Below are 20,378 nucleotides of genomic sequence, written 5' to 3'. Positions count from 1 at the left end.
GAGGTTTTTTTTTTAGCCGTAAGAATCCTCCAGAAATCAAAGTTTGAAATCCCCCCTAAAATAAGAGTTCTCTAGCTGCTTAAATCCCCTTTGAAAATGTTAGTTGTTAATTTTCTGAATATCGCCCTAAAATACTAAATCTTGTTTCGTTTTTGCTTCGGGTATTCGTTTGAATTCGAGCATACGCAAATTTGAATTTCGAAGTGTTTCGAGGTATATCGAAAGCTCGAGCCTCACTTCGCTGCACACGAAGCAGGTAAATTTCAAAACCGGTGTTCTCCTGGGAATGTATATTCCTTGAGTGTATTTTCCCTTATTTCACTAATGCCCAGTTAGGTTTCCTTTCCTTTTATCTTTGGTTTCAGTTCTGCTTTACGAAAAATGTGGTAATTAGGTCAGTCAGGTTTAGTTCTTGATGTCGCATATTGGAGCCTGGTTTGAGATATTTGGTTTTTCTCGTTTGGTTCATGAAGTGAGGCATTTACATACTTTGGTTTTTTTTTTTTGTTTGTCCAAAGAGCCGTGAATAGGGCTGCGTTGATAGATTAACGTGAAACAAGCTTAGAAGAGTTAAAATGAGCCGTGTGATCTGGTGAACTTGCCTAACAATTCTACATGACTGAACGAGTGTGTAATGTGACATTAAAGGTCTAATCAGGTTCCCATAGGGAGAGACAGTTGGATATTCTTAAAACTGAGGATGTTGTAACTTGGCTTGTAATAGGTTCGTTGATTTATTGACATAATATGAGATTTAGATAACCTGATATAAGTGAAAAGAATAAAAGAATTCAGCTGTTAGTTTAAAGTTGCAAACGTAGGCCAGGAAGTTAATAGTGTGTTAATTGGATCTTGGCAAGTCCGTGCATTGTAATACTTCTGTCCTTCTCCTATCAATAGTTTATTATCTTGTGAGTTTTGGACCTTTTATGAATGAATGTATCTTGGCATGAGTTGGCCGTGAGAAAATAGTAATATGCTTAGGAGTCTTAAGATGACCGTGCTATTCTTCGTTTTATGTAAATCGACTTAAGTCCGTCTGAGGAATTTTAAGGGCTGATAGGCCTAATGTGTCACCTGTCTGCTGTCGTGTGCTCCTATGTGAAATTATCTGTTCATGAGTTTGTTCACAATTTGTAAACCTTTGTCCGCTGCTGCTGTTGTGCATAATCTTTGCCTTAGCACATTCTTGTGGTTGGTTTGCGTGACTATTGTGTTCTCATATCTTTAAGGTTGTATGGCTAGGTATTCATGAAGTATACTTAAATACACATAGTATATATATAATCTACTGATCTGTTTGAATTCATATTTTATATTTTAGCCTTATTCATTGATTAGATACTAATTTTTTTTTCTTTTTTTTTATGCATGACTATCGCATACGAGTCCGAACGACTCGTTCTTCTCTCGCATTCGGAGTTGGGCTGAAAGCCCAACATAATCTCGCTCAAGTCATTTCCGTCCAGCCTTCTGTCTACAGTAAAAAATGGAAAACGCATTTTTCTGGGCCAAAGCCCAAGAGATAGGAATGACGGCAGCAGCTGCAGCAGTCCAGAAAAGGACTGGGCTAAGGCCCAACAGTGGCCTGGTCATAGAAACCTTAAAATGGGTTGAGCCCATTATCTATTCCTTCATTTATTTCGTGCATTTAATTCGTATTATGCAACTAATTCTTTGTTTCGTTTTGTTTGTTAACTTAGATGAGCCTTGATGAATTAATAGGTTTAGTCTTAGCATAATGGGTAGTTAATTCAAAGGGGAAATTAATAATTAATTCCATAAGCTTCACTCTTTTCATTTATGTCAAGACTAGTTATGGCGTTTAATATGTGTTTTATTCATTTAGGATAATTAATTTGCAAATAGTGTAATGATATACTTATGAGTTAATGGAATCATTTTTTATACTTTAAGATTTCAAATGCTATTAAATATACAAATACATATTCAAAAACTTTACAAATAATTTCTTCAAGATTTATCAAACTATACGCATTTAGCCGAATACAACTAAATAAAGTTTGAGGAAGGAAACTCATTACCCCTGTTTGCATTTTGTTTAATAAGTCTAGATTTTCTACACTACTATATTCATATAACATAATTTTATTTCAAATTTTAATTGCTAAGCTTTCTTTTAGAAGGTTTCTATTTATGCGCAAGCCCTTGCATTTTGGCAAACTGTAGTTTAAATAGCATTATTATCCAAAACCTTAGTAATATTTATAAGTGGCATTTGAAATTTCCTTTATGCAAGATTAATATATTTGGTACAAGTTTTATTCTAAATAGCATTTTTAAAGCCCTAGCAATATTTATGAAATGTTATTTAAATGGCTTCGTTATAGTCTTCCCTTAAATCTTAATAACCGTTATAAGTCTTATTAGCCTTTAAGGCTCTTTTCATAAATTATTATTTTCTTTAAGTTTTAGCTAATATTATTTTCCTTTGAATTTGGTAATATTTGTAAGCTATTTCCTTAAATTAATTAACCTAAGTTTGGCCGGATAACCGTAGTTAACGGATTCTAAAGGATGCCTAACCCCTTCCCTTTAGGATAATATAGAACCCTTACCTAGAGTTAAGATTAGGCAGACTATTAACGGAGGTTTAGTTAGCTTTTACCTTAGTTAATAATTAGGTGCCCTAATTCACCTTAAAATCAATTAGGTGACGACTCCTTAAAACAAAGCAATTTAGGAATCTCCAATATGTTGTACCTAATTTAGCCCGTTTAAATGGGGTATAACATATGACAAGGCCAACTTTTTTGTTAGCTAAGTATATTGACTGATTGAGTCTTGTGAATGATCAGCAATTAGTGCTATATCATTCTTTTTTGGTGATTGCCATGCAATCAGTGATGTATATTGGGGTACGATCTAGTCCCCCCCCCCCCCCCGCCCCTTCCCCTTCTTTTGTGTTCTTCATAAATAAATACATCACCAGGACATCGAATCCTGGAAATTTAAAAAAAAAAAAAAAAAAAAAAAAATCCTTATAGTGATTAATCAAGAAAGATATGTGACAATGCATAGTACAAAAAAGTCGAGAGTAAAGTCATTATAGTGATTTATCAAAAAAATACTACTATGTGATAAATCATTTTAAAGATTGATTTCATGTGATGTGATTTAAAGTGGGCTTGAGATATGGAATTCCATTTGAATGTGACTAAGAGGGCATCCGGTTGAGTTGCTATTGGATAATGAATTAGTAAATGAGTTTAAGTTATTTGTACATGCAGCCTAAAAATATTTACATATTAATCAGGTCACTTATAAGTTATAACTTAATCACGCATAAAAGTCATAAAACTTAAGAAAAATTAATAATCTGATAAAAATAGTAAGTAACCTGATATATGGACTCCTAATTGTTTCATTTTGATTGACAGCTACGAGAAAAAAAATCCTGCAGATTATGATTATTGAGTATAATGAAGATAATTAACTTCCTTATCCTTATGTCCCTTCATTCCTTCTATTTTACATGAACTTTACCCTAAGGTACATTAGCGGCTTTACAAATTCCACTGGGCTTCAAAACACTTGCAGGTTGGGAAGAATTTCACAAATACTCCCTCTGTCCTATAATAAGTGTCACCTTAGCTAAAAACACGCATATTAAGAAACCAATAATGCAATGTGAAGTTTACCAAATTACCCCTATGTAATAAAAATGAATTACTTGTACCTTTTGAGTAGAGCATGCACAAGAAGTAAACATTTTGACATTGGGAATCTAATAATACCAAGTTACTATATGGCTTTTCCAATCATCATTTAGATGTTACTTTATTGTCTAAGCGTAGAATTGGAAAAAACTAGTCAATTTATGTCTTGGTTTCCTAAGATAACACTTATTATAGGACAAAAATTTTTAGCTAAAGTGACAGTTATTATGGGACGGAGGGAGTAACTAATTTTCAACCTGTACACATCAATGTCCTAGAATTTCACTTATAGAATTTGAAATTTCATGACAATGACTACTTTTCAAAGTCCTCAGGTAAAATTCTCAAATAGCCATTTTACAGTCCCTATAATAGAATATTCTCACTGCTAAGGAGTTTGAAATTTCATAGGTGAAAATTCAGGAGGTTTTTCTGAGGTTTCATTGGTGAAATTTGAAACACCGTGACAGTGGCAGGTTTTTCTTAAAAAAAAAAAAATTGGGCCGAAAAGTGGGAGTGGGTGTTATTTCGAATAAAGTTCACAGATATTTCAGACTCTATAATTGAATAATAGCCATTAAGGAGTTCCAACTTCACAATTAAAGTTTTAACTTGCATTAGTGAAATTCATAATAATGACGATTTTTCAAAGACACGACTGAAAAGTGATTAGTGGACGCTATTTCTGGGTTGTCATCCGACCCTCAAAAGAATAATTAAGCCCATTGAGATATGGAAGCCCAATGGACAATCTCCAGTAGATGACTGGACCACTTTGCAGATCTTGAGGAGCTACAATGAGTGGAGAGGCCCAAAAAAAAAAATGCATAAACGTATCCCATTTAGAGGGAAAAAGAACTAGCTAAGTGCTTATTCCATAAATAGTCTTGCCTCTGACATATTCAGATTATTTTACATACATGTAATACAGACTTAATTTGTTTAAATTATACATATGTTGGATTTCGAAATTGTGCTTGTGACTTAGAGTTTGGTGGGTGATTTAAGTTTATTCTTACTTCCTACGCAAAGGCAAATTCATGATTTCAAATTTACAATTACTCCCTCCGTCCCATAATAAGTGTCACCTTAGCTAAAAACACGCATATTAAGAAACCAATAATGCAATGTGAAGTTTACTAAATTACCCTATATAATAAAAATAAATTACTTTTTTCTCTTTATTAGAGCATGCACAAGTAGTAATATTTTTGACATTGGGAATCCAACAATACCAAGTTACTATGTGGCTTGTCCAATCATTATTTAGATGTTACTTTAACTTGTCAATTTTTGTCTAAGAATAGAATTGGAAAAAAACTAGTTAATTTATGTCTTGGTTTCCTAAGGTGACATTTATTATGTGACAATTTTTTTTTGTTAAGATGACACTTATTATGGGACGAAGGGAGTACATGTTATTGAATTCAAATTCCAATACTTATTACATGAACAAGAAGGGTAAACTATTCAAAAAAATGTAAACTGATAATACTACCTGTAGCAAATGGACGTAAACCCCACCATCAGCACAAGACAACTATGGTTAGTAATCAACTTCAAATTAATTTCATTTTTTAGAACTCAAGAGTGTTAAAAAGAGTGGTAAATGAGCATAAAATTTAATGCAAGTATGATAATAAAAACAGCCATTTAGTTAGTCATTATATATACACTTTTATAAGAACTTTGACTGCACAAGTTTGACTGCTGATTTCTTTGTGTTAATTAACGATAATGTCAAAAAGTTTTAAAAGTTAGTACGCCTTCATTATGCCTAGAATCACGCTAATACTAGGGTTTATCTATTGTAGATAATCGCGAGATGCGTTAGACATACAATATGGCATTGCCGAAAAAGATGGTGGTAGAGTGGTAAGTACCATTTCATCATCAATTAGAGGTTTAAGATTTGAGCACTGAAATTAAAGTTGTCTTTAGTAAGAAACGTTTTACCTAGAACTGTAAAATTAGCTCACAAAAACATGATTCACCTAAGTTTATTATTTATTTATTAACTCAACCTATTTTGACCCGCCTAATTCAAAGATATCAAAAAGTTGGGCCGGTACGTAACCCAAAGAAAAAAAGTTTTATTAAGTAATTAAACTAATTATAAAAAAACAAAGAAAGAAATTAAAAACATGGTAACTATTGGAAGGGTTGGGCTATAGTCCATTGTTTAGCCATCTCAATCCAAGTAATATTTATGCAGATTAGTAACATGCTCATTTATCAATCCCATTTTAACTTATCTAAATTCTGTTTAACTTACCCATTTGACATCCTTAAGTCTATCTTAAAATAAAAATAAAAATAAAAATTAATCAGACCTCAAAACAAATATCAAATATATCAGGGGAGAAGCAAAAGATCATCAATGCTTCATTTTCTTTTAGCTTAAATGAGTGTCTTTGCCTTTGCCCAACATTATTGTATTTCTATATTAGAGGACAAAAATTAATTATATTCTTGAAAGTTTGGACCCATAGGCAATCACATTTCGTGTATTGGCTGTTTATGCGGATCTAAGACTTGTGAATTCTAATCTTTTTGTTTCCTATAAGAGCAACCAACACCTCATTGAGATCTGTTTCAGTTATTTTTCTTCCAATAAAAATTCAATGATCATAACAAATTCTCTTAGGATGAGATTTTTTTTTTTTTTTTTTTTTTTTTTGAGTTACTTAAACACAAGGTCATAAATAAGAAAAAGGTACTCCCTCCTTTCACTTTACTTGTCCAATATTTCAAAAATAGATTTTCAGTTTTACTTGTCACTTTTAACATATCAAGATAAGACAATTTATTTTTTCTTGTTTTACCTATAGTATTAATTACTCACTTCAAATTATTTTCCAAATCCAATAAAAATATGCGCCAATTAATATGGATACATGGGTAAATTATGCATTTGATTTATTTCTTAAACAACGTGAAAAGTCCAAAGTGGATAAGTAAAAGCGAACAGAGGGAGTAGTAATTTTACTTTTGAACTGTTTGAGAGAGTGTAATCATATTATTCGTTTTGTTTTTGTTGTTAGTTAAGTAGTTCAAATATATCACTGTCAAATTCAAAAGCTTTTTAATTCTTTTAAAGTTATCGCATTCTTAATTAATAATTCGTACATATTTGACAAAAATTTTTAATACAAATATATGGTTCGACAAAACTCCCCACACCCAAAGGCAGGTTAATATGGGGAGGCACGCGCACTCGTTAGCTTCGAAAAATTATGTATATATATGCGTATATTCATTTATATTTAATCACGCACTAACAAACAAAAGTGTCTTTAGGGCACGTTGGGTTGCAAAAATGTCATCCAAGATCGAACTCAATGTCACTTTTAATTATTTTTCGAGCCTATTTTAGGAAAACAATAAGTGCTAAATGAGTCGCCTGATTCGATCCGCACTGCGTTAACATGTTGTACAGCCTTAGCCACTAAGCTATCTCTTTCATTTGCTTCACTGTGTTAAATTTTATTTATTACTAAAAAATCATATTTGACCTATATACTTGTTTTTCGACACTGCTACGCTATTACCAGTCTGACACTGTATTATCCCTCAGTCATCATTAAAAATTTTGTTTGGCATTTATGTTAAGATAATGATGCTCCCGCCGTCTTAAAATCCCGAATTTTTGGCTTCGCCCCCGTGTTACACGCAATTTTGACCCTCCTTTTCTTTCAATTCATTTTCTTGAGCCTCTATGTTATTAATAAACTAAATGCTTTATTTTTACTATTTTAACGCTATTACTATTATCCCTTTATTATAATTTTCACCATTTTTAGGATTACTAGCTCGAAAATATATTTTCTATCATCTTACACCTCTTTCTAATAATTGATTGTCAGCGCGTTATTTTCGTACTTATTAAATTAACTATGAGTCGATATATCATATCCTAAATAATTTTGAAATATTAGTACTTTATTTTCCATATGTTAATTACTTTTATAGTATATCAATTACTAATGGTCACCCCTTTATACATATGGTACAAATTAATCCCTTCAAAGCCAAACACAACCCAACAAAATAATAGCCCAGTTTTCAGCCAAAATAGCAGCCCATTTTTAAAGCCCAAACGAAATCAGCAGCCCACATCCCTCATTGATCCGGCCCAGCCTCCCTCTTCATCCCAAATCCCTAATCTCTCTCCTAACAAACGCAGCTTTTCCCCTCTTTCATCTCTCTTCTATTTTTTTTCTAAATCTGAGATTTGTTCAACTTCCGTTCTGTTTAGAGTTCTTCTTTAGCGGCTTGAATTCTCTGAAATACAAAATAGTATCTTCGTTTCTTGACATCAAGTTAAAATACCAAGTATTTTATTCTCTTTGGCTCGGTTGTTTCGAATCCGGGTATATGCAAACTCGGGGCTACTAACATTCGAGAGTAGATTCGAGGCCATCGACACCCGTTCACGTCGGTGAATCTTAAGCTTTAATTTTTCCTCTGTTTCTTTTCATCGGCAGTGTGTAATGAATCTGTTCGCTTGGAATAAAAGCATGATTTAGAGTTCTCTAGTGTAAAATCGTGCCTTCGGAATATGTTAATGACGAATATCTGATGCCTGTGCTGATATTTGACATCTGTTATGTATGGTGAGAATAGACGTCGAGCATTCCTCTTGTTGGTGCTTGTGTCGTCAAGATGGTGTTCGGATGTAAATAACAGTCGCGCCCTCGACTGAAGATTAAGTGTGGACGCTGTGCTAGAAACCATGCTTATGGGTTATATTCTGGTTTGTAAGGAATGTGCTATTTTGCCTTGGCGATATGCCGACGTCTTTTATTTAATCTAAGACTCATAGTCATTTGGAGATGTCTAGTTTGTGTTGAGTAAATCTGGTTCTGCTTGGTTCATTTGCACCCTCCATGCCTATTGCCTTTACTGGTTTAGAAAATCCATATCCATGATCTTATCTTCGTGTGTTCTGGCAGCGAACGTTTAAAGCGTGAATATGATTCTGTTTGAAATGAGTCAAAAGACATTGAAATTATTTTCTTACTGTTCTGTTTGGAAACTGTCAACACGTCAAACATGGGCAGCCCCTGTGTCGAGTAAAGTTATCAAGAGATATAATCAAAAAGTTTGTCCTCTAGCTGCGTTCACTTTAGCTTGTTGTGATCTTGTTGCTCGAGCTTTCACTGCCAAAAGAAAGTATTCATTGAAGTCAAAATTTTCTTTTACTTCTTGTTTCTCTTTGAATCTTGTTAAATATTTTGCGGGTTACATTTTAACGATTTCATCTCATCTATTTATTTTCCGTATTCAACTCTGTATCTCGCTCTAATCTTCTTCCTTTTTTATTTTTATTTTTTGTTTTGCATGTACACCGGAGCCGAAGAGTCTCATTTGAGACTCAACGATCATTCAACGTCTTTGCTTCCCCTTTGCTTAAGTGGAAAATGCAGAATCTTGCCACTACTTCGTGAATCCCGAAATGGCTCTTGTCATTCCATGTTGCCATTGCATTTATATGATGGGGTGTTTTAACTCGCTTATGTGACTAACCCTTATTCCATTATTTGGTGTAATTGACTATTAACAACTAAGCTTGCTATATGGTACAATCGAGTCTCCTTTAGGATTTTGTTGTAGCTAATAATGGGTCAAGTAGGTTTTACATTGAAATACGACATCTAGAATGTAGAGAAAATTGAACAGGTAATTGGTTATTGTCATTCATCTTTAGGTTGGCGTTGGGTTAAATATTTTCACTGAAAGGATTTAGATCATAAGTCAGCCCTCATCCTTTTTTAGCAAATATAGTCTTCCTTTGAATATAAATTGATTTTCAAGTTAATTAGACTCTACATTCATTTAATGGAAAAGAGGCTTTTATGGCTATAGGATCGTTTCAGTTTCTGCGCGTCTGGCTAATATACACTTTCATAAAGAATGTTTTCCAAGTATCGATTAAAGCATAATCTTTTCCAGAAACAGTGCTTCAAAAGGGGTTGATTTCAAGATTTTTAGAATTTCCAAACCATTGTAATCTTTGATAAATTTTCGGTTAAAGGATACATTTAATTGAGCCCAATGTACGTTGGACAAATACAAGTATAATTCAACTGTTGCATTTTTTATTTTAGTATTTTTATCCTAGTATACACAAGCTTTATAACTTCCACTCATATTTAGCATCAGTTAACTATTTTCTTCTCTACACTTGAAACTTGCATTTTTGTTAAAACAATCTTTACATGATCTGTATTAAACTAATAGTCTTTCTATAAAAACTTTAAACTTTACCGATATTAATCTCACAATAACTCTTTCAATTTGTTCGTTGGCATAACTTATTTTCTAATTACATATAAACATTATACATCCCGTTTCTTTTAGTTTATTCATAATTAAACTCTCTTATGTAAATTACTATTTTTCTACAAATCCTATTTTAATGACATTCTTACATATTTGTCCATAACTTTAGCAATACTCAACCATTTTCTTTTTCTATAATATTACATTAACACTTAGCCTAATTACTTATAAGTCCGGTCGGATTAACCATTATTAATGGAACTTAGAGGATGCCTAATACCTTCCTCTAGATTAGTAGCCCACCTTCTTTTGCCGAGATTTTAAAATCAACTTTAGAAATAACTTTAATTAACCTTAGGTGCCCTAATTCACCATAAATAATTAGGTGACTTAACTTTAAATAACCCTAATTACCTTGACGTCAGAAACTATTTATTGGCCTTAAAAATAGTAAGATGACAAAGAAGAATAAGTTGCCCCAGCTCGGATGGAAAAGGGCCCATTTTGCCTCTAACTATTGAAAATGTGACTATTTTGCCTTTTGCTCCCTTTAGTTCAGGGGTAATTTGGTCCTTTTGCATTTCACTATAAAAGGAAAAGGTTCGAATGTATCCCTTTACTTTCAAAAATAGTTCACATTGAAACAAATTATTTTCTTTGTTGGTATTTTTATTAAAATATACCATTTGTCCTAACGGAGCCAAGAGTACGGAAAAGTATAGGGTAAATTTGGCCCTTTCTCGAAGTACAAAGATGAATGTTTTCTCTTAGGTATTATTTTTCTTGATCTTCTTTTACCACATATTTCTTCACGTAAAATTCATGAAATTATTTCTTTTAATTGCCTTTTAAAGTAGTTAATCTTCAACTCTAGATTAAAAAAAACATTAAGTCGGCCATATATAACGTGAAATGAAATATAACCAAAGAGTGGTGAAGATACAAGTGCATTAATATCAAAACATATATAAATATGCCCAACAAAATGTATCGATGAATCAGATCATGACATCTATCAAAGAGCGCATTGAGTTTTACCTGAAGGAAAAAAAAATGAAGAGAATTAAAGCATATCTTAGCCCCACCAACCACTATATATTACTTAACTATATTTCAATCTCAAACAAGTTAGTATCGGTCATAATATTCATATCATTATTTAAAATAAAAATAAATTTAAAATTTTTTATTTGGTGCTAAAATGTTGAGGTATGTGATGACATTAAACAGATTTTTATGATAAGGAGCTTTTAAAGATTCGAATATTCATCTATGTGGTTCTTGATTTTGAAAGCTTGAAGCATGACTGATACGCTGAGTTCCACAATAAATAAGTCAATAATGAATGTAATAATTCATTGAACTTATCATTATTTTATTTTACAAAGTCAAAAGATTATGCACCGACCATTACTTTTCAAACAAAACGGTCTGGCATATTTATTTTTAAACTAAGAATATGCTGAAACTGATTCTAGAAAACAGTATTCCAAAATAGGGGCTTTCTTAAAATTGAAGCATGGTATATTCATGGCTGACTAACTACAATAATGTCTTTGTTATTTTCTCGTAGTATTTAGCAAGTTGGTCTCCTCCAATTATCTTGTTTTAAAATTAGTTTACAAAAAAGAAGAAGATAATTATTGGAGCATATTATTAATAATATATACACCCCAATACATGAGGTGTTAAAATCATAAAATTCAAAGATTATTTTAGTACATTACACACATCTTTAACCTAAGATAACAAAATTCAAAAATATTTCTTACTCCCTTAAACTATGTGCTCACTCAAATTAGAACAAGTAAAAAAAAAACAATAGAGTAATAAATTAGGAAATATTAGATTGATAAAATTTGTAACAAGAAAAACGCAAACTTTTGATGAAATATTTATAACTGAAAGGTTCGTTGCCAGATTTGTGATGGATATGTGATAGTTTTATGACGGAATCCAACCTTGTGGACGAAATTTGTGATGATTTTATTCTTATGTCACCAAATTTCTGGAATGCTTGAATTTCTAATAGATTTTTCTAACACATATTTTATTTTTCTTGTAATGAACTCGATATATTGTGACAATTCTTTATTTATTCCACATAAATTGTGAAACTACAATTCTAATTGTGAGTCTTCATTTTTTTAATTATTAATTAAACAAAATTAGTTTGTTCTATGATATCTTAAGCAGAAAATTACATCCCAACATCTACTCACTGATTAAAGTAGGAAGGTAGGAATTAAAGCCTTCGAAGGCTTTAATTACTTTTTATAGGTCCTTTTTTGTCCGATTAATTATATATCTTTTTAGCTATCATCAGTCACTACAACCAGTAAAACCTTTTAAAAGTAAACAAAACTAGTCAAAATTAAAACTAATGTGGGGGTCCTCTGACCTATATAATTCAAGTTTGTCTCAGTTAAGAATTTTGACTTGTCTGTGTAGCTATCATGCCTTTTTCGTAATTTCTTGCAATATCATGTGAAAAAAATAACTTCGTAAATTATAAGGTTCGATGCAAAGGATGATTATTGGACCAGAAATATATACATGTTATATTTATCGATGTTTATCAAATTAAATAATTTAATTTTAGTACCTAAAAATTAAAGCTAAGTGGAAATACAATATAATTATCGCTCAAGTTAACTATAAATGTGTGAACTTCACATTCATTAACTTTGTATAAATATGAATTCGGATAAGTTTTATCAGAAGTACATAATTGATGCCACTTCCATTTCACTCAATCGTTTTCTTTTTTTTAGACTTTAAGTCCAAAGAAGTCCTCTATATTTCTACGGATTACAAGAAATTAATTATGTGTCATTCAGGAAAAAAAAAAAAAAAGGAGTATTATCTCATTTACTTCTATGTTTGTTTTCCACCTAGTGTCTCAATAACTGTTTTGGGATCCGACTGATTCCGATTCGTCAGAAGGTAAATCGCTTTCTCTAGGCGATTTCATTCTTAGACTTCGAAAAAAAAATCTCATGATTAAAAGTAAAAGAGTACTTAACAATTCAGCACAATCTTACAGTTAAAAGAAAACCTATAAAATTAATCCACATATAAAGATTGGTTAGTCTTTCCTAATTCAATGGGTATATATCATCATCTTTTTTTCTTCACTTTTTGATCTTCGCATCAAATAGCTTTCTTTAGAAAAAAATTAATTAAAAATTAATTAATTCGTTGGTGTTGGACGCTGAATCATCCCTATATCAATGCTTTATATACAGTTGCAAGATTCTACAATACACTCATAAGCATGTGGACAAAAAATGTAGTAATTGCAGGTTAAATGTGTTTAATCAAATATTAAAGGAATAAAATTAAATTTTAACAATAACTGAGGGACTAAAAGTCTTGTTAACCCAGTTAAAAAACTTCAATAATGACAAAAAGTAATGGATAAATGGAATAATTCGACTATTAAATCTACATATTATTACCAGCTAGTAGGTAATACTGACGCATCGACGTCAACAAATAATGTTGATAAATCAATGCCTCATTTTTCTAACTTAAGTTAGAGGTGTGGTTTTTGCCTTTGCACAATATTATTGTACTAATTTATAAATTAAATATTCTTGAAAGTTTGGATCCATAGGCTATATCACATCTTGTGCTGGCGGTTTATTCGGATCTGAAAATTGTTAAATCAAAATCTTGTTTCCTAAAAGAACCACTTCTATGCTCCTCCACAAAGATTTTTTAATTGTACTCGACGTTTACTCCAATCACATCAGTTAATCATAATTAAGTAATATATAGATAATAACATATATTTTAAGTAATCTTTTTTTGCTTCTTGTTTGGTGTACGGTATTCACTTTGAAGCTAAGCCCAAGTAAAATGGATTCGTACAAGAAAGTCTCACTTTAGGGGGTTAACGCTCCTTATCAAAGGCGATTTCATTCCTATGGTCACTTGAACCCAATATCTCCGGTTAAAGATAAAGGCAGGGGAGAATTCATATAATAAATTTGGGGCATGTGAACCCATGATTTCTCCGTAAAATTAGGTATTTTATGTACATATTTTCGAAAATCGGTAAACAATTATCTGATGGGACCCATAATACAAAAAGACTAAACGGTGCACTTAGTTCAAGGTTGAGTTATTTACCTAGAGAACTATGGATCACTTCCGACTCAGAACTTTTTTTTCCTTCTTTATTTTAGTGGTGCACTAATGTTTTAGAAATCCTAAATTCGCCTCTGAATAAAGGGGTCGCACCACCACAATCTTTAATAGTGTATTAATTAATTATGATTAAATGGTTAAAATATACGTAGAAAACATATGTTAATTTCTTAATCAGTTCGATGTAAACTTCAAGTGTGAGAGAACAAAAATTCCCACATGTCTCGATCCCTAGTTTCACCAACTACCTCTTACCAGGGGCGGATTTAACGTTATAATTATGGGTTCAATATAACTCAATAATTTTGTTTTAGACATTGTATTTATATTAAAAAGATCATTTAATATATAAATAATTTATGAAGAATCCAATAAACTTTTAAAAGTTATAATCTATAACCTATAAACCTAAACTATTGGATCCGCTTCTGCTGGCTACCACTTCATTAAAAGTAAAACATAAATTTTCTATTTTGGTGGTTGATGTTGAGGTATGTGATGACACTATTACACAATTTTCATGATAAGGAGCTTATTACACAAATTTTCATGATAATGAGCTTTTTAAGAATATTCAAATATTCATTTCTATGGTTCATATGTCCTGATTTTAAAAAGCTTCTAGTAGCAAGACTGATAAGTTGAGTTACACAATTAAATAAGTCAGAGTGATTGTAATAATTCATTGAACTTATCAAAATATTTAATTTCAATAACGTCAAAAGATCACCGACTATCACTTTTCAAACAAAACGGTCGCACTTTAATTCATAGAGTCTGGCATATTCATGTTTGACTAAGAATATGCTGAAAAATGATTCTACAAACATATGCTAAAAATAGTTTTTCCTTAAAATTGAAGGATGGTATATGCAATAACTCAAGGCATGTACTTGGACAACCACATGTTCATGGTTGACTAAACTACAATAATGTCCTTTGTTATTTTCTTCTTTGGCAGTAGGCAAGTTGGTCTCCTCTTCTTGCCAGTGTCCAATTATCTTCTTTGTTGTGTCTGCTCACCAGAGATGGATGCAAATTTAATGAATTTTTTATTAAATATATAAAATCTGAGCAAAAGTTTCTAGGTTAATGTAAGTTTATAATTTCTAAGCTAGGTTCACCCCCGTCTATGTATGGTCTTCTTTTTAATCATCTGATATTCAGAATTCAGTGACCCAACTAATCCAAATTCGGCTAGCGGGATCTATGAATTAATATTTTTCTATTTTCAATACTCGAACTCTTGACATCTGATTAAAGATGGATTGATCTCATTCAACACTCAAAAGGGAAGACAGCAAGGGCACGATCCTCAAGTTGATATATGCTGAATATGTACATGTTTTATGGGCGGAAAGGAACACCAAGATATTTGAATACACTACCAGATATACAAAAAGTCTAGCAAGGGAGATAACATGTGTGGCCAACTTCGGGACTGCTGGAACGATGAAGTGCTTGATTCAGAATCTCATCTTCTAATTTGCAAAGCTTGACAATTGTTACTTTATTGATTTGTAGGCACAAATGTATAGGGATTGAGTGATCTGTACTTTTTCTATTCTGATTAGCTAGCTGTGTCCACACTTCATTTTGTAGCGCTGCGCTTTGGTGATTAATGAAAGCTTTTAATTTCCCAAAAAAAAAAAAGGCGGATTGATCTCATTCATCCAAACAAAGCTCTTGTTGATTGCGCGTGATCCTAATTCCTAAGTTGACACCAAAACTAAGATGAAAAGAAATATCTTTGTTTTTACCTCCTTCGTACAGTTTGAAGAATAATACTCCCTCCACCTCGATTTATAGCGCATATTTTCATTTTTAATTTATTCCTAAAAGAATGTCATACTTTCTTATTTACAAAAAATATAATCTTAAATTTTTCATTTTATTCTTAATGAAATTATTTAAAGCTACAGAGATGGTTATGGCTTATTTTAAACTAGTTTTAAAATTTATTTTTTTCTTTCTTATACTACATGCTCAGTGAAACACCACTATATAAGTTGGATGGAAAGAATAATAAATTAGGCAAATCATATGGATAAAATTTAAACTCGGTATTGTGATTATATTTTGACTTTTTTACTTTTTTCCAAAAAATCTTCTGAAACTATTATTCGAATTCTGACTTCTCCACTATATATTTTATTAAACAGAATAAGTTTGTTCTTTAAAGTTTGCGTCCCAACATCAACTCACTGATTGAAGTTATAAGAACCCTTTAATTATTTAATTTAGGTTTTCTATATAATGTAATTACTCTTATCTTTTTAGCTAAACCTAATACAGTCACGATTCATCACTGACTGCACAACGAATTAAACATTTTAAAAGTAATCAGAAACAAACATAATTGATACCACTTCCTTTTAGTTTATTAAAGGGTTGCTCCATAGAAGAGGTTGCCTAAAGCTAAATGAAAATTGTTATTTAATAGAATTTATATATACATGGTGTGTTTGGTACAAGGGAAAAAACGTCACGTAGAAGTGTTCTTTATGAAAAATATTTTTCTACAAAATAAGTACTTCCTACATCCTAATTAATGTGGCGATATTCAGATTTCGAGAATCAAATCATGAGTTTTTCTTTGACTGTGAATTTTTTATATGTCTTTTAAATATCTTAAATTATCACTTTTGGTGACTAATAAGTAATAATACCTTGTGCTAGTTTCCAAATATGTAAAGTTTATTTCAAAAAACTTAAAAATTTCATGTCCTAATTGGTATCAAAATTAATAGTTTGACTATCGAAATTCGAAATGTGCCGCATAAATTGGGACATAGGGATAGTTTGGCGGAGAGAAAAATAAAGTACATTGCATATATACTCCTAGGATTGACGACTTACCCATTCAGTAACTTTAATATTGAACGTTCTCAATATAATAGACGCATGTTGACATTTCTTAACTCTTTTTTTTTGTGTGTGTGTGTTTGGTTGGTAATTAGTAGTGTTTCCCTTACAGGCTATTTGAAAAGGCCATTGATTATAAGAAATTATTTGTGCCATTGATTATAAGAAATTATTTGTCATTCATAAAGATTTTAGGAGTGCTATTATCTCATTTACATCTTACTACAAACTTTACTTGCAGTTGAAGAAAAATTATAAAACCAATAGGCATATATAGATTAGTTAGGCTTTCTATATATGTGTATCACATAGCTAACTACAAAGTCAAATTGGGTCGCACTCAAACTTATTTTTTTGGGGGGTGGGAGTGGTCTTTGCATCAAATAATTTTCTTTAAGAATCCACAAATAGGAAGTGAATAGAGATTGGTTGGTATTCTGGGCTGAATCATCCTGTTTGCTTTAATTATACAGTTGCAAGATTCCTACATCTCATAATGTGTATAAACAATTCATTAATTAGTTTATTTAAATATCAATGATGAGTGGCAGCAAATAGAACTGATGATTCATTGATTCCTCCCAATTTTATAAACGCAAAATTGCTATAATGTTCATAAATTAGTCATTATATTCCATCTTAATGATTCATCATTCAAAAAAATGATTTTGCCCGAATTAAATTATTTCAGGCAGATCAACCTGGATGTGTTCTTATTTAAATTTTTTATCATTGAACATATTGAGCTTTTTGAATTACGAGTTCGAAGTAATATTTATTTAGATATTAGTAATTTTTACATAGAAATATATACTTTGTATGGGAAATGTTGGACTCAACAAGAAAATAGATAGAAATAATATTTATTAGACGTAACATTTTAAAATAAACTTAATGGACATAATTTTTAAAATTATTTTTGTAATCTTTACTTTAGGAAAAAATATAAAATGCTAAAGTTCATATTGGTCATTGATTAATGTGACTCGATATAACTGCAGTAAGATTATGTCAATATACAACTGTCAAAGTTCTCGAACTTAAAATTCTCCATTAAAAAAATTATGTTAACTAAAGTGTAAAACTTTTTATATGGAGTCGCCTTTAATAGAATTTTTTTTACCTTTAAATTGGATTCTCCGGCTCAAAGCCGAGATATTCTGGGCCCAAAACGATACCAAACACCAAATACCATGTGAGAATCTCAAAAAGAATTTTATTTTATATCATCAGATTAAAGTAACTTACAATTACACGTAATTGTTTACTACCTATGCTAAATAATAATCTAGAAAAGAAAGTAAATAATCATTAATAAGCAGCTAAAAATAATTAATGGTGGAAATATTTATTTACACAAATATATAGATCAATGGACGTTAAATCCTATAATTAAACAATTATCTAAAAGTCTATGCAACATTATCTGAGCAATAATAGGCTTGAGCATTTCATTTGTTAAAAAGGTGTTAAAAGTTTATATATTTTCTACTAGAAAAGTTTATATATTTTCTACTAGATTTGTTCTTTCTATTTGTCTTTTTCCTTAATTACAATATGCAAATACATATTCTACCCATGGTGGATGTGGTGTATGAGTTAGCACTATTCATCTAAGATATTCGATTTTTTATGCAGTTGAATGTTATCAAACTATATAATTATATCCAGAGTTCACAATATTATCACAAAGTTTTTTTTGTAATAGAAGGTACAATAACACTGTACCTATTAGGTGAAACTTTACTAAATGTAGGAAAAGAAGCTCGGTCATTTTTCGGGGTCCTAGATTTGCCAATATATATATATATATAAAAAATTGCTCGATTACGACCTCTGTTAAATTTTTGATTCATTCATATCCTTATGATGTTGTAAGATCGGTCATTTTTTAGGGTCCCAGATTTGCCAATACACACACACACACACACACACACATATATATATATATATATATATATATAAATTGCTCGATTACGACCTCTGTTAAATTTTTGATTCATATCCTTATGATGTTGTCGTTAGTAAATTATTTTATATTTGGCCTTATCATTAACATAATTTCAATGTAGAATAGGTACAATTAGTGTGTCCAAATTCTTCGAGAAAAGTGTAAATTTATCCCTCAACTTTTAATTAGAGGATCAATGTAAAATCGGAACTTTGTTTTTGACGGTGGAGTGCTATTAGAACAAAACTTCGAAGGAGGCAAAATCGGATGATAGTTTTTTTAGCCTCTGAGTTATTGGTAACTTTTAATTTGGTTCATGATGATATTTAATTAAGCACTTTAACCTTCATTCAATGGGCAATTTGCACGATTGCCCTTCGTTGGGGGTGGTCTTCAATTTTTGCCCCTCAAATTGCTGGTCTTTAATTTTTGCCCATCGCCTAAAATACCTCGAGGTTCTGGCTTCGAACCCCGAAAATAAAATAAAAATCGCAAGGCAAGGTTTACAAAGTCCGCGCTTATGTGAGACTTATAAGCGAGACGGCGACTTTGTGTTATAAGGCTTTTTAGTCTTAAAAAATAACTTAAAATTAAGACTTTTTGCAAAGCCTTGCCTTGCGATTTTTTTTTGTTTTGACTAAGCGGGGGGTTTAAATCCAGAACCTCGGGGTATTTTCGGCCACCTTTTTAAGCGAAGGTCAAAAATTAAAGACCAGCAGTTTGAGGAGTAAAAATTAAAGTCCACCCCAAAAGAAGGGCAATCCGCTAAAAAAAAAGTCATTGAATTGTAATTTGTGTTTTTAGTTCTTTTAGGTAGGAAGTATGTCATATCTGGATTATTTTTAAAACAAATTATCGTCAAATATGGGGTAACAATACAAGCTTAACATAATAAGTGGATAATTAAGTGATGAAAAAGTAAATAATTATGATAAATTTGTAAGTTAACAAGCAAAGAGATCAGCAGTACATATTTCAATTAATTGAAGGTTAAAGATGTTTAGTCAAATATAATAAGAACTCAAATAAACTTTTTATCAATGAGGGACAAAATGTCCTACTAATCCTTTATTTTGTGAAATATTTCTATAAATATGTTTAGGTCTTGATAAAATGAAGTAGGAAAGATCCCCATTATTATTGTTTGTTGGCAAAAGGTGGGTCTTGATTCTTGAAATTCTGATCATCCTCAAAAAAAGTAATGAAAGATCTTTAGGCATATTCAAACAATAATAATAAGGCTTAATGCATATGCAACCTAATTTGTCCCTTTTTTCAGTTCTTTTAGTGTTTGAAGTATGTCATCGTCCGGACTATTTATCAAATACAAACACATAATATTTTATCTTCAATGTAGCAACATGTTAATATATATTCTATTTTAATTATGTCATTTTTTAGCTAAGATTAGCATAATTAAGAGGGAAAAAAGATAAGTTCTT

This window comes from Lycium ferocissimum, unplaced genomic scaffold (assembly GCF_029784015.1).
Source record: "Lycium ferocissimum isolate CSIRO_LF1 unplaced genomic scaffold, AGI_CSIRO_Lferr_CH_V1 ctg97, whole genome shotgun sequence".
Lineage (NCBI taxonomy): Eukaryota > Viridiplantae > Streptophyta > Magnoliopsida > Solanales > Solanaceae > Lycium > Lycium ferocissimum.
The sequence above is the reverse complement of the archived record's forward strand: the minus strand, read 5'-3'. Positions refer to the sequence as shown.